This window comes from Pinus tabuliformis, chromosome 9, assembly GCF_031772625.1.
Source record: "Pinus tabuliformis cultivar Carrire ecotype Pingquan chromosome 9, CPIR1, whole genome shotgun sequence".
NCBI classification, from domain to species: Eukaryota; Viridiplantae; Streptophyta; class Pinopsida; order Pinales; family Pinaceae; genus Pinus; species Pinus tabuliformis.
The window spans coordinates 213492207-213507163 of record NC_142307.1 but is presented as its reverse complement, the minus strand read 5'-3'; the positions used below and the strand labels follow the sequence as shown (position 1 = coordinate 213507163).

At 33.3% G+C, this 14957-nt stretch overlaps 1 pseudogene; it reads left to right on the top strand.

Moving 5' to 3' along the window:
* Positions 1 to 1145: 1145 nt before the first annotated feature.
* LOC149147909 (cytokinin riboside 5'-monophosphate phosphoribohydrolase LOG1-like) overlaps positions 1146 to 14957 on the top strand; it is a 52950-nt pseudogene continuing 39138 nt past the window's right edge.

Genomic DNA, 14957 nt, shown 5'->3' with positions numbered 1-14957 from the left:
AGGTAATCTGTCTGAACTCTGTCTGGCAGTTTTACATTACGAATTTGAATTTGAATACGTGCACTGTGGTTATCATTGACTTTTTTGGTTGGCTTTCGAGCTTTGAACTTACAGGATGTACACTAATATGCAGGTGAGGACTTTGACCAAAGGATAATGGAATATTTCATCATATTGATCAAGAAAAAGCACGAAAAGGATATTAGTAAGGATAGCAGAAATAAAATAAGACATTCAATGTGTTCCTTGTAATATAGATATAACAAAACATCTAAAGAAAAGTAATTGCACGATGATCCAGTCCAAGAAAACAAGGTTTTACACAAACCAATTAACTCTTCTAGAAATATTCAACAATTCCAATTTAATAATTCTATCGGCCTCTCTTTGTACCTTTTGGGACAATTGCTAGTTATATGGTATTCTCTATATGCTTTGTATAATTTTGTTATGATTTAAATCATATATTCCTATGGATTTTCCCTTTCGTTGTGTATAAAGTTTGTGCCATATATTCTAAGTTGCGATGCTTCCAATAACTAACCACGTCCTGAACCCCACTTTGAATGTAATGATTCGATTTGGCCACCAAGCCAATGCGCAGGGCTGCCATTGTTTCCATGATATAAATTAAAATTATCCATATTCTAAAGCTAGCTTGGAATTTAAAGATTCCATGTGAGCATGCCTTTCAAAAGAGTTTCTATTTCAAGTCTTTTTCTAACAGTAAGGAAAATGGCATGAAACATTCATATCCCAAATTTGGAGCTTTCTCACCTTCCTTTCAAAAAGAAACTAGTTTCTGTTTTTGGAAAAAAATCCAAGGAATGAATTGATCCATTCAATATTGCCACTTATTCAGTGTTTCATGGTGGTTTGTGTTAGATTTTAGGTCAGTTTTATTCAAGATTCCCGTATCGTTTTTCAACATAGAGGGTTCATGAGGGTTGGGATTTGCAACAATATAAAAGTGGTGAAACGCCCTTACATATAATGAGTCATGTCATGCCATGTCATGTTGGGTTACGGACCTTGGGATTGACAGAGGCGCATTAGAGCACAAAGGGAAAAGAGGACATCTTCCCCTGCAAAAAAGAGCTTTAGATCTTTTGGGTTTTAGGGTATCGATAGACTGAAACTAATCAATGGAGATAGAGTTGAAATCTGAAGGCAGCAAATACAACTCCATGTCCAGATTCAAGACCATGTGCGTATACTGTGGCAGCAGTCCAGGGAAGAGAAATAGCTATCAGGACGCTGCAACTGAACTGGGAAAGGAGCTGGCAGTATATCATTTTATTACTCCTGTTTTCAATTGTTTAGCCATGTAATATATGTGCCAGTAACATTCTCGTGTGCATTCAAAGTTTACTCCTCCATTTGGTTTTTGGTTAGGCATCATTGTTTAAACAAGCAATTCACACTACGATTCCTTGTGTTCCTTGGAAGTTTACTCCTCCATTTGGTGTTTAGGTTAGGCATGAAGAATCGATACAGTCAATTTTTCATTCTGTTTATAGTTCCATTGTATCCCAGGTTGATATTGGGAAAACTTCACAGAAACTCGGTGTGTTGCCTCCAGGCTTTTATGGTTTGAAATCTCTGCCATTTTGTATTTCTGTCAGCTGATTAGGTTAAATAAAATTAGAGTTATGTATATATAGAAAAGTCCAAGTTTTTCAATGTAGTATGGGGTTACCATATTCATGTGCCATAATATTCTTCTACCTAAATCTTTGCTTACCACTGTAACAGATATCTTTCAGAAGGAATTTGAACATGGTACATCTCAAAATTGCTTGTAGAGTCAGCTTATATGTCACAGGGTTCGGCGAACCTCAAGTTTCAGGTTCGAAATTTGACAAACCTCAAAAAAAAATTTGAAGTTCATTCAGGTTCGAACCTAAAAGTCGAACCTCAAGTCGAACCCGAACCTCATCGAACTCAATCGAACCTGGACGAACCTAATCGCAAACTTAAAACTTTTACCATTTGAACTGCTCTATCGTTGTGTTTGGCAGCAAATGCACTCTTCGAAGTTTCATAAACACTTATGAACTGCTACTTCTGCAACAACTAGGTTGACAACTAGTCCCTTCACTGTCTGGTTGTTACTCGCTTTACTGCTATTCTGCAAGAAATGAAATGATAAAAAATGAAGGGTGAATTGGTCTTTTGGACATAGGTGAAATATTTACAAAAAAAGTGTTTCAAAACCCAAAATAATATATCAGCCGCAAGGCTACACTATAGTAGAAACTTGAAGCACAACTGAATGTCATATATATTAAGTAACAAACACTGAATCGAATTTAACCTAACTTAGTTAGTATAAGGAATGCTCATCTGAGAAGAGGTGTTAATTTGAAAGCCAGATTTCCATGCTTATCATTTCTTTTTTCTATTTATTGACTGTTTGTAGTCATTGCTGAAACTAGGCACACATAAATGTCATATAAATAAGTAAAAAGCATTGGATCAATTTTAACTTATTTTAATTTAGTATAAAGGATAAGCGTATGAGAAGAGGCGTTAATTTGAAATCCAGAGGATTTGCATGTTTCTCATTTCCTTGTTATGCTTATTGGCTGTTGGAAACCATTGCTGAAAGCAATGTCTTTAAATTTCCTATTTCCACATAACAGTAAAAAAACAATAATACATTTTAAAGTTTATATAAAACTATTGATAATCAAGTGCATGCATGTGCAACTTGCTTAAATGTTTTCAATCCATCCACCATTGTACTCAATACTAGTGTTTTGTTCTCTTTAGAGAGTGACATCCCAAAAAATTCCATGAGATAAAGAAATTGCATTCCTTCTTCCCAAAATAGTTGGGAACTCCAACCACTTTTCCATGAGGTCTCTTTCCAGAACTGAATTGATACTTCTTTCAGAGAACTCAACATATAGCTCCAATATAATTCTGGTCTATGTAATGTTTTTTTAGTCAATTATTTATGTGCTTGTTAGAAGTGGAAGATAATGTCCTTCGTAAATATATCTTACTATTAATTTTGGCAGAATGAGCCTCATATGGGCATCTTCAATTATTATGACAACATTATTCATGTATTGCTACTAATAAGAATTTGTATTCATGTGTTTATGGATCTATTTTGAATTTTCTATTATTTTGTCATATATATATATATATATATATATTGAAAAATATGTATAATCGAACTTAATGCCGAACCTCATTCGAACCTGATTGGAAAATTTAAATTCAAATCAAACTTAATCATTATCGAACTTGAATTCGAACTCGAACCGTGTGAAATTAAGAATTACATTATAATAAAAACTAACTTTTTGAAATGTAATTATATTGAAATGATACATTTATGTAAGTGAGTATTTTTTAATACTTATTACAAATCCTGTGTATTCAATAAACATTACAAGCTTCTTTCATTCTTCACTTCATACCACACAAAGGTCATGAATAAGACATTATCATGGACATTCTTTCATTCTTCACTTCATACCACACATAGGTCATGACGGTTCCTGGTCAACTGAAAAGATCTTCATTTCGTGCGACAAATAGGTCATGGATAAGCAGACTGTTTCTAGTTTCCTCAATATATCTTCATTTCTTACTACAAATAGGTCACAAATAGGTCATGGATAGTATGGTAATCATGCATCAAAGGAATTTCTATTATCATTCTTACCACTACTTTGAATATTTTCACCCTATATAGTCAATAGCAATTTCTATGATCATTCTTACTCGTACTTTGAATATTTTCATCAATATAGTCAATAAAGCATTTTTAATATTTTCACCCTATATAGTCAATAGCAATTTCTATGATCATTCTTACGAGTACTTTGAATATTTTCACCTAATATAGTCAATAAAGCATTATGATCTTTAGTTTTTAGAGTCAATAGCATTATGATGTTTTGTTTTTCCATGTAAGCATTAAGTGACAGATTTTTTATTTTTTTTTTACAGAATTGGTATTGTTCTGAGGATATTAGCACTTTTATTACTATAATAGTTAGTTGCTTTTAAGGTGATTATGTTGGTTTATCAGATTAGTTATTAATTTAATTTAATTTAATTTTTCTGTAAATATTCATATGAAATTGAACTTAGATTCTCACAATTTATATAATTTTTTATAATAAGGAAATCGTGTTAGTTTTTAAATTTTATTTAAAAGTTATAGTGATTTTTTTATAATAATTGATTAATTTATAAATTAATGATTTTTTTTTGGTTAACTTGACTTATAGCGATTTGAACCTTTAATCTTATAATTTTTATCACATTTCATAACAGAGAGATAGTCAATTAAAGCATTGATTAATAAATATTAATTTTAACTTTTAATTTATAATATATAAAAAATATTTTTTTTTTTAAAGAGTAGATTTATAGATGAGTAGAAATTGATGTTACCTCTAAATTTATTATAAGTGAAGAAAAGTATCAATTCTCTAAACTTGTAAATCCTTTTGCAATTTTTTTTGATTTCAAATAATTTATATATTAAAAAATTTATTATTTTAGATATATAATAAATTTAAAGTTAAAATGAATTTAAAACTATAAAAGAACATATTATATGTATAATTTTTAGTTATAATTATTTTATTTTTCTGTTTTAAATATGTTAATATAAAATTATTTTAATTAAAATAATTACTAAAATATTTTTTGTATATATATATATATATATATATATATATTTTATATTAAATATTAAAAGAATTACACATCTCTTCATTATAAATTGTGGAAAACATTTTTTAATACAAAATATTTATTCCAATTACTCATTCATCTTTCTTCTTAACTTTTATAAAACATACAATTTTATAAATCCTAAACTTTAATACAACACCTATAACCTCTAATCTTTTTATATTTTTTTTGTCCAATATAAAAACTTAAATAATAATAAAAAATAAAACATCCATCTTCTATGAATTTTGTTGCAATACGTGTAAAACTTTCTTCCCTTGCCTCTTCTCTTCCATTAAGTGCTTCTATGTACCATTAAGTGGTTCTATGTATTATAAGGTTTCCATGTGGGTGGGTTAGAGCTATTTACTACCCGAGTCTAATTAGTGAAGAGTGCAGCTGCTTATCTGGATCCGAGAAGTCTTACTGAGGTAATCCATAGTATTATTCTTCTTAACATCATCTATCTCTTCCCCTTAGTCCTCTATTTTCACTTAAAAGTGGTAAGAGTTTAGAGTTGTATATTTCTGGTTATTCAGACTTATTTTCCTTTGAAAGAAATTTTTAAGTACATAATTCATCTTGCTATTGAAAAGGGGTAAAGTGGTAAGAGTTTAGAGTTGTATATTTCTGGTTATTCAGACTTATTTTCCTTTGAAAGAAATTTTTAAGTACATAATTCCTCTTGCTACTGAAAAGCCTGAATGTTTTCTTCATTTACACTATTTTGTTTCGGTCTGGTTCCTCCCTTGCTTCTATATTATTTTTTGGCCAAATTAATGACTGACCTCTTGGCCATCGATTTTGAAATTATTTCAGGTTTCCAGGAACATAGATCTTGTTTATGGTGGAGGAAGCTTAGGATTGATGGGTTTGGTATCACAAGCAGTCTATAATGGCGATGGCCACGTATTAGGGTAAGTTATATTCATAAATTCCGAACTCCCCGAGTTTGTTTACAACATTGCTGCAAGACTTTTATGGTGGCATTTTGAATAATTGTTCTTACGAAAAGCATACAAAAATACTATTTAGAATCTTGACGATGTTCTGAAAATGTATTCTCAATTGCAGGGTTATTCCCCATATCCTCATGTCTCCACAGGTGGTTGTCACATTTCATTTTCATTTTTAAGATTAGAAAGATTTCTTGAGTTTTATGGTTCCGTGACTTGAAAAGCTTTGGATCAGTCTCTTCCAAATCCATTACACCAAATTATTTGTGTTGAGGTTTTGAACTAGCAAGTGTGAACCATAAAATGTTTCAATCATCTTGAAAATAAACAACTTTATTAATAATAATAATAATAAAGTTGACAATATTAATAATAATAGTAATAAGATCAATTTCATTGTTAATAATGAGGATAATAACACTATTAATAATACTAATATTGATAATAATAATAATAATAATATGATAAATAATAATGAAAGAGTAAATAAATATTGCTCTAGGAATAGGAGGATAATGAACTATGATAATAAGTTAACAAGGCTTAACTTACATAGAGACGTTAACTCTAAATCAAGGAAGAGTCATTTAAGTGATGTTAACCCTCTCTCTTCCTCTCATATTAATAATAAAGTTATTAATTTATCTAGTTTTTCTTTTCCCGCTTCTGTTTTTAACGTTTTAAGCAAAGGTATAAACTTTGCCTTGGCCCCTAAAAAGATCCCTGTTGATGACATTATTTGTGACATAGAATATGGTATTCGGGGCTTACCTGATAGTATTAAGAATACTATTAGGCAGGATTGCGTTGTTATTCTTAGGAAGGCTAAGCCTCATAGGAGCAACCTTAATAGAGATGAATTTGAAGCCCTAAAATCCTTAAATCAGAACAAAGATATTGTTGTTCTGAAGGCTGAAAAGGGGAGGGATTCTGTCATTCTTAACAAGGAAGACTACCGCAATAAAATGTTAGATCATCTTCACAATAGTGGTAGTTATAAGAAGCTTCCCAAAAACCCATTAAAGAGGATATCCAAGATTGTAGCCCTTGCTATTAAATCCTTTGACTCAGTGAGTTCCCTGCACCATAAACTCATTGAGAGCAATCCTATCACGCCTAGAATCTATGTGCTCCCTAAAATCCATAAGGAAGGAGCTCCCCTTAGGCATATCGTCAACACCATTGGAGGTCCTACCTATCTTCTTGCTAAGTTTCTAGCCTTGAAGCTTAAGCCCTTAGTTGGTCGTACAGCATCCTTCGTGAAAGACTCGGCCTCCTTTATTGAAGAGCTCAAGGACATCAAACTGGACCCTGGAGACATTCTGGTCATTTTTTATGTTGTTTCCCTCTACACTTGCATCCCTATAAATGAGGCAATGGATGTGATCAATCGTCTTACTGATCCTGATATCGCTCGGCATGGAAAATTTTAGGGGCTAATGTTCGCCCAGTGGGCTAATTTTCCATGATTTTTCCACAAAAAAGATTCGCCAATTTCCAATTTTATAAAAGACGATTCGCCCAAATTTTAGAATATAAAATTATTTTACCTTAAAAATCGCCAACATTATATAGAGACTATATATAAAATAATTATAAATTTGATTAATTTTACAAATATATCAATAAACATTTATAATTTGCATATTAGGGATTAGTGAGATTCGCCAATGTTTTAAACTTCAAGAAAATTTTCCATCCTTAAAATTTTCCTTGTCGCTCGGTTAGTTGAGATCTGCCTCACCTCAACCTTTTTCAGTTTTGAAGGAGAGTTCTTTGAGCAAACTTGTGGGGTTGCCATGGGCTCACCCCTATCCCCTGTGGTTGCTAATCTGTTTATGGAGGATTTTGAATCTAAGGCTCTGAACTAAGCCCGTCTCCTTCCCAAACTTTGGAAAAGGTACCTAGATGACACTAATGTCATCTGGTCTCATGGCCAAGAGGAGTTAAATCTCTTCTTCGATCATCTCAATAATCAATCCTGAGCTATTAAGTTCACTATGGAACAAGAGGTTAATGGTTGCCTCCCGTTCCCTAATATTCTTATCTCTAAGAATGAGGATGGTTCCCTCTCCCACCGAGTGTTTCGCAAGAAAACTCATACGGAGCAGTATCTTCATGCTAGTTCCCACCATTTCCCGACCCAGAAGTTGGGGGTTCTCAACACCCTTGCAACTCGTGCCTTAAGGATCTCTGATGATAAGAGCTTCGAGGAGGAGAAAGCCCACCTCCTTAATGTCTTTGTTGAAAACGATTATATTAGACACTTGGGACAAAAGGCTTTCCTCAAAGCAGCTAAGAATTCGTTAACCAAAAGAGGGCCTAAAGAGCGGATTCCTAGTGTCCATCTTCCGTATGTTCAGGGGACCACGGATAAGATTGCGAGGGTTCTTAAGAAGCATAATGTACCCGCATCTTTTAGACCTCTCAACACCATTCGTAAATCCCTCAGATCTGTAAAGGATCCCATCGACCCTAAGGACATGAAAGGGGTTTATATTATTCCTTGTTCGTGTGGGACCCCCTATATTGGTGAGAGTGGTCGCTCCATTAATCAAAGGATTAGTAAGCACGCAGCTGACCTCAAGCATATGAGAACTAAGTCTTGCGCTTTAGCAGAGCATGTGGAGAAAACCAATCATCATGTCTGCATCGAGGAGGCTAGTGTGATTGCTAGAGTGTCGCAATTCCATCACCCGAAATTTAAGGAAGCCCTGGAGATTGAAAAAAGACCGAACAATCTCAATAGAGAGGATGGCTGGAAGATCAGTAGTTGTTGGATCCCAGCCCTCTCCTCCTAGTCGTTTTCTTTCTTTTCCTCCCTTATTTCATCGATTAATTAATTTTTAATATGGTAATTTATTTTTATTTATTTTTTTATTTTTTTGAAAACTCTTTAAATATTAATTTAAACTTAATTTATCTAAGAAAATTAATTTTAAATCTATTCTAATTATTAATTTAAACTATTATTTAATTTTAATATGTTAAAATTATTATTATTATTATTATTATTATTAATCAATTCAAACTTAATTTACATAAGGTTAATTTTAAAATACTATTTTTACCATTAAATAGACCTTGAATTAATTTTTATATTTCCAAGCCCTGGGGTTCTCTAATTTTTTACTAACTAATATTTTTATCTAACAGTTTAAAATTAATTTTATTCTTATTAGTATATATTTGAAATTAATTAATATATTTGAAATTATTTATTTATTTATGTTATTATTATTAGTATTACTTATTCTATTATATATTTCAAACAATTTTAAATTTATTTAAATTTATTAATATATTAATATATTTGAAATTAATGTATTTTATGAGTTACCTATTATATTTTATTAATTTATTCTATATTAATAACCGAATTTAAAAAAAATAAAAAATAAATAAATAAATTATTATTAAATAAATAAATACACCTTATCAAAGTAGCCCTTATCATGGTCAAACTAGCCGTTATAACTAACTAATATTTTTATTTAACAGTTCAAATTTAATTTTATTCTTATTCTTATTAATTAACATATTTGAAATTATTTATTTATTTATTTTTAATAATTTACTTATTATAATATTTTATTTTGACTTATTCTAGTACACATTTCTAATAAATTTAAATTAATGTAAGTTTATTAATATATTTAAAATTAATTTTTTAATAACTAAAATTTCTGTTATATAAATAAAATAAATAAATAATATTAATTAATACCCAGTATCATGGTCAAGCTAGGGGTTATCACGCCAAATCTAGCTGTTGTCTTTTTAGCTGTTACCTTATCAAGAAATTGGAGTCATTGGATATTCTGCCCGGTCTATTTAAAGTGCATAGGCCAGATCTGCTGATTCAACTTGTAATGACAATAATCAATGGAGATAGAGTTGAAATCTGAAGGGAGCACATCCAGCTCCATGTCCATGTCCAGATTCAAGACCATGTGCGTATACTGTGGCAGCAGTCCAGGGAAGAGAAATAGCTATCAGGACGCTGCAACTGAACTGGGAAAGGTGCTGGTAGTATATCATTTTATTACTCCTGTTTTCAATTGTTTGGCGATGTAATATATATGCTAGTAAGATTCTCGTGTGCATTCAAAGTTTACTCCAACGGGTAAACTTTGATCCAATTATGTTCTCGCTCTCTCGGCACTAGTGCTATTTTAAACTAATGTATATTTTTTGGCATTTAGTTGCGAGGTTTTGGGGAAGGTGTTATCACCCCCTGTATTGTATAAAACATGGATCGTTCCTGTGCAAAGGGCTAGCCGTACCAGGATATGTATTGTAACCGTTTTTCTTCAGACTAATAAAATATAAATGCTTTGTTGTTCTATCTTCAGTTCTGAGTAAACACAGCTCTGATCAGAGAGTTGGGCCCGCTTTTCTGATCAGGTTCTGTGTGTTTCCTTTTTGTGTGTGTTTTTTACTTGCTGTATCTATTTCCTTATTGTTGTTGCAAATTACATAGATTGTTGTGATTGCATTTTTAAGTTCTATAGTTCATTTCCATTACTGTTACAACGATGCTTTGATTTCTTAATCATGAACCCTTGGTTGATGTAGAGTGTAACCTTGCTCTTTCATATACCTTGCATGTTACCTTGAAAAGAGTATGCACCTGGATTGATGAATTAATGTAGGAAAAGGGTAGACAAATTGTTCATACCTGGACACCAACATGTCACCAGACCAATTGGTCTATGGGATGGATGCAGTTTTTCCATCCTGCTTAGGAGTTCCAGTCATGAAGATCATTCAAGAAGTGCAAGTTGAACCCAATGATGTATAGAGAATGATTAATCAAACTATCGAGTTGTAGCAGTCCAAGGAGGAAGTATACAATAGGACCCAAGTTATTCAAGAAAATGTTAAAAAGATCTTTGACAGAAGAACAAAAGCTGATGAATTTAACATTGGGGACCAAGTTTTAAGATGGGATTCAAGGAGAGAATACAAAGGAAAACATCGAAAGTTTGATAATCTTTGGAATGGGACATATATTGTTCATGCTTTCAGGGGAAATAATGCATTCTACCTTAAAGACCTAGATGGGGTAGAGATACCTGGAGGTCCTGTCAATGGAAGGATGTTGAAGCACTACTTTTCTTAGCCTACAGATTTTCATTTCATCATTGCAAATATCATAATATTTATGGTTTTTATTGGGTAACTTATTAATAAAGGTTGAAGGCTGTAGTGAAGGCCCTAAGCTTGGATTGATGAGTTTCCAATAGTATCTTAAACAAAAAAGAAATCAGATGAAGACATTACATACATGGAGTACTCAAGGCTATTGATCATATGTTCTTGACACTTCACTTGGAGAAGTGACATCCCCAGATAGAGCCACTATTAGGGTCCTATAAATTATAGGATCTCAAGGTGAATGAGTATTTTGTATTTGTAATTTTATATTGTACATAAATTTCAATATTCAAATGATTTCCCAAAAAAAAATATGAAAAAAGAAAATGAAAAGAGGGTATGTTAAAAAATAAATAAGAAAAAAAGGAAATAAGAACCCCACAAAAGAAAAAATAGAAAATAATATTGAAAGTGTTGCAAGTCTAAATGCCACTACTAATAAGTTAGTTCTTTTAATTCATTTTGCAATAAGGTTGTGTGAAAATTGTTTTTGAATGCCACAATGACTAAAATTATGTTAAAGTCATACAGTTTAATCATGACTGAACACATTTAAATTTATGTCAAATAGGTTAGTGAATAAAGGTTTACCAAACAGTTTAATCTTGGTAAATCAGTAGCCAGGTAGAAATAAAATTGATTCAATAGTTTAATCTAAATCAATGGCAAGATAGGTGATAGGATAAGGTACACTTTCATAGAAGAAAAATGATTTGGGTCTGGTAGTTTAAATGCACCCTGCAAAGAAAGAAGAGAAAATGTTAGCTTAGAAAAATAATTGAAATGAAAAAGGGTAGGTAGAAGCACTATGGTGATTAGAAGAAGAAAATGAAGATTTTATCCTAAATCAAATGTAAAATATTATTTTCATGTGCAGAAGAAAACCAAAGGATTTAGAGTTTGTCTCTAAAGTTTGAGGTATCATATAATTTTTGGTATATTATCCCCTATCCCTAACCTTTCAATACCCCAAAATCACCCCTCTACTCATATTTTTCGTCCACTCCGCTACCCCACCATACACTTAAATCATTTGCCTGCTATGCACTAAATACTTTAATCTACCCCACCAAGTGCCCTGTCACATCACATTAACATCCTGTCACTTCTCCCCTCATCTGCACCCACCTCTTAAAATCCAACGGCCTATAGTACATTTAGGCCCCCCCTCACCATCCGAACTTTACCATCAGGGAGGGGAGTCCGAAATGGGCGGTATTCAAACCCATGCCCATTGAAACGTGTCACCACCATATGATTTCACACGCCCCCCCGGGGTCGAAACCATTAACGGCCTCCCCCCCCTGAAAAAGTGGTTTCTCCGCTAAGCAAAACTATTTCCCTATCTTTTGCGCTCACGCCAGTCATCCTTCACCATGTCATCCGTCTGTTGCTCTACCAATCACATTCGCTCCATCCAAAATTAATCCATTAAGAAATTAAATTGCTTAACCGTTAATCCAACGGACCCACGCCACCATCAACAGGAAAGCCAGAAAACTATATAATCCCTACTTTCACCAGTTACTAATATTATAAACTATTATTGCTCTATTACAGGTGTGGCAGTCCAAACTTCAACAAGTTCACTCAGCCGAGGATATTGCTGGCTAACCGAATTTCAGGCCAGTACCTTTGTTTTCTTGTCTACAAATCCCAAATGCCCTCTGCACACTGTAAGCCTGTACCATCCAAATTTCACCAGTATTTTCAATTTATCCAATCATGCCTCTGAAAGATAGGGGATCAGAGGAATCTGTGAGTCCTCTGATCCACCCTCCCATCAACTTTCATCATATTCCTTTAGTAGACAGAGACTATAAAATCCATGAAACCCTCTGTGAATTTGATCTTTTTGAGGTGTATTACTAGCTTGATGACAATTTTATAGATAAATCTGATGTTATTCAACTATGGGAATTGAATTTGCCCCATTGTATCTTTCCCCGTACCCACAACACTCCTAAATTCATCAGGAAGTGTCATGCTTGCTATCTACCTAGCCAAAGAGCTATTACTGACCCTACTAGAGAAATTCTATTTACCATCACTCCCCAAGCTATAGACCAAATGATGCAAGCTCCTACAGTAGAGAATGCCACCCCTTTTCCCATGAAGCACTTGTTGAATTATATCAAAAACTAGACTTTTCTAAAAGAGCCAAAACCCTTGAGTGTTTCTTGACTGAAGATGCCCTATTACCCAAGAAAAATCCTCCCTATCCATCCTCTATTTTCCTTGAGAGAGCCAAGCAAATCATCACAGTCATCTCCTATCTCCTTGGCTATTACTCAGATTAGTGGGTAGATGAGGAAATCATAGGATTTCTTTCCATTTTCTCTGCAGATTCCAAGCCTTACATCTTTTTCAACTTTAGCCAACTTCTTGCAGAGTCTATCCATGAATAGTTTATCAAATTCCAGACTCATGAAGTATTTAAATATGCTTATGTGTTAGTGTATATGTTTTTATATTTTTAGGGAGACAACCTCAAGCTTGCTCTGCAAAAGTTGGATGAAGAAGGGAATCAACAATCAGTCATCTTCTGGACTACACTGGTGATGAAGGAACAAAATGAATATCCATATAAACAATTCATAGAGATGTTTGTATATCTAGCACTCAGTCACCTAAGCAGCAGGACAGAGCCAAGAATCAGTGAGGAAATCAAGAAAGTTTTGCGGTTATCAGACCAAGTCTAGATAGGGCATTGGTACCTTGATCAAAATTACAAATTTGAGGATATTAGGATGTGAACTTGCCCCCTTACAAGCTGCCAAAATTCATCCAAATGAGGATTTTTGCCTTAGAATACATCAAGAAAATGCTTAATATGGATGAGATTCACTTTGTAGCTGCCAAGAAGAAATCCCAATTCAAAAGCAAAACAAAAATAGGACCTTCTATTTGTAACAATAGGGCAGCAGGGGAAGAGGCATACAAACTATTGAAAGAAATGAAATTCATCCTCGGTTTCACCCCGTCATATGATCCATTAGGGGTCATCTCCAAGTTGAGGGTAGAGAAAAAAATATACTGCTTGTTTTCACACATCCAGACTAGAGATTGAAAAGTATAAAAACCAGCTAGAATGGACTGAGAACACTCTACAAGAGGCAGAGGAGCAGTTGGTGTCCACTTCAACAATATAGACTCCCATCACAAAGGAGAAAACAACAAAGAGAAGAAGAGAATAAGAGTCACCTTCAGTGACTTTTTAGTGAAGGCTTCAAAATCATGTACAGGAATAAGGCCAAGCTACATTCCAAACTAATCCTAAACAAGGATTCAGAGCAAGAGAATATTATCACCACTAAGGAGCCACTTGTTTCCTCATTAGTGGGCGATCAAACTACACTTTCTCCCACTACCAAGACAACTTCACAAGATCAGTAGTAGACCAGCACATCTACCATAGGGGAAATAGAAAAGAGTATATTTGATATATTCAAGGAGAGCAAGAAATGAGGCCTTGAAGATCAATACATACAATCAGCTTTGGAAGCAGACTTATAGCTCTCAAAGCAAATTGTGGTCAACCTTTGATTCAGAGAAAGGAAAAATGCAAATGGCCTTCCTTCAAGCATAGATCCCACAACCTAAGGCAACATAGATTAAAAGAAGACATCATTTGAATTTGATGTTAAAGACATACAACCCATTGACCAAATGGATATGCACAAGAATATTGGACAAATGATTTTATCTACTCTCACTAACACTGTTATGAGTTTGTCTAAATTGCAGGTTACATTAGACAATGCTCAATCATAATTGAAGATGGAGAAAGTCTCTGCACTAGCCAAAGACACCAGGATCAAAGATTTGGAGGACTTGGTGATCAAAGTAGGTTATGATCTTGCAAATATCAATGTTGCAGAAGAGCTCATAAGGAAAAAGAATACAGACATAGCAGCATTAAGGAAGCAGTTAAAATTACCAGCCATAGAAGATCCTCTGGCCAAGGACATTGAAGAAACAGAGTCATAGAAGGCAGACATGATGAAGCTCATCATGGAGTAGAGTGCACAATTGAAGCAAATGGAGACAAAGATGGAAAATATAATCAAAGAAAAGGAGCAAGCTGCCAAAATGGCTATTGTCCCTTTGGAAGCATTGCCTATCATAGCCATTCCT